Source organism: Mastomys coucha, unplaced genomic scaffold (assembly GCF_008632895.1).
Source record: "Mastomys coucha isolate ucsf_1 unplaced genomic scaffold, UCSF_Mcou_1 pScaffold20, whole genome shotgun sequence".
Lineage (NCBI taxonomy): Eukaryota > Metazoa > Chordata > Mammalia > Rodentia > Muridae > Mastomys > Mastomys coucha.
In genome coordinates, this window is record NW_022196903.1 from 17,864,114 (window position 1) to 17,865,838 (window position 1,725).

The 1,725-nt window shown below is 45.3% G+C and overlaps 1 pseudogene across 1 annotated transcript; it reads left to right on the forward strand.

Moving 5' to 3' along the window:
* The first annotated feature begins 666 nt into the window (after positions 1-666).
* On the forward strand, positions 667-1,128 carry LOC116098487 (annotated as a pseudogene). The gene has a single exon (XR_004121856.1). The product of XR_004121856.1 is annotated as a 60S ribosomal protein L3 pseudogene (transcript).
* The last annotated feature ends 597 nt before the right edge of the window (positions 1,129-1,725 follow it).

Here is a 1,725-nt window from a genome sequence, read left to right on the forward strand (position 1 = left end):
CCAGGACTTGCTATGGTGGGAGAACTGGGTTCTGATGATGCCAAGTAACCTTGGTTTGTGTTGTTTATGTTCTTATGCTAGCCCCCTGCCATCTGGTAATCTCTAGTGCTAACTACCCTTGCTAAATTTGACTGGAGCCTGTCCTTCCTGTGATCCTGGTTGTATCAGATCTCCTCAGAGTTAGGCTGTCTCTGTGATCCTGTGATTCTGAGATCCTGTGATCCTGGGCTTGTTAGAGCACCTGGGAATACAGCAGCTTCCTCTGGGTGTTATGGAACTGGCTGTAGAGCTTATGCCCAAGGTCTGCTCAGGACACCAGCCCAGAGAGACTGGAGGGAACCCAAGCCACTCTGCTGGTGGAGTTCCTGTGTCCTGGTCCCGCAGGTCCCAGTTACTCCCAGTGTTGGGACAGATGTTGGGTCCTCCTCACCTCTGATCCTGAGAGTGTCAGGCGCCTGGGAGTGGAGCTTCCTCTAGGTGTTGTGGGACTGGCTGCAGAGCTTGTGCCCAAGGTCCTCTCAGGACACCAGCCCAGAGAGGCCGGAAGGAACCCAAACCACTCTGCTGGCGGAGTTCCTGTGTTGATATCATGTCTTATAGGGAGAAAAAAAAAAAAAAGAAATCTTGTGTTCTTTGTGTCTTCTAGAAAGATCCCTATATAAATATATGTTAAGTTCAGAGATTAACAAGAAGATTTACAAGATTGGTCAAGGCTACCTCATCAAGGATGGTAAACTGATCAAGAACAATGCATCTACTGACTATGACCTGTCTGACAAGACCATCAACCCACTGGGTGGCTTTGTCCATTATGGTGAGGTGACCAATGACTTCATCATGCTCAAAGGCTGCGTGGTGGGAACCAAGAAGCGAGTGCTCACTCATCGTAAGTCCTTGTTGGTCCAGACCAAACGTCGGGCACTGGAGAAGATTGACCTGAAATTCATTGACACCACCTCCAAGTTTGGCCATGGTCACTTCCAGACCATGGAGGAGAAGAAAGCCTTCATGGGACCACTCAAGAAAGATCGCATTGCCAAGGAGGAGGGTGCGTGATTCTACGATCACTTTGCACAGCTGGTTCTGGTGGTCTCATCAATAAAATATTTCCAGTAAAAAAAAAAAAAATATATATATATATGTTAAGTTAATGATACTAACAATGACAAAATTGTGCAAACAAAGCAAAACTAAAGAGAGAAACAAGTAACCAGGAAAGTAGAGAAAAGCAGTGATAGAGTAACTTCATGAAGTTCACAGATAGTTGTGCTTTCCCAAGGAAATGTTACAATGTCAGACACTGAGAGAGTCATGGTATGCAGAGGAGAATGAACATACATTGCTTCAGCCTTTGAGGTGAACAGAGATTCAAAGGAGAGTCATTAATGGATATGGATGTGGTGGAACAGAGAGAAGAGTGCAGAGGGAAAGAGAGGTGACACAAAGCCCTGTGGATCCAGGTCACTTGAGAACCTGAGGCTTGGTGATGTGGCTTTGTGAGAGTGGCTGTATGTATGTATGTCTCCATGTGACTGTATTATGTTTATGTACTCATTTATCTCTAGTGTACATTCTGTGTTCTTGTGTCTTTCCATTCACTGGTGTGTGTGTGTGTGTGTGTGTGTTTGTGCATATGTGCATGAACTGTTTAGATAGAAGAAACTTCCACATATTAGAAGATTTTGGTCACACTAAGGACCCAGAGGGAAGAAGGAAAGCTGAGAT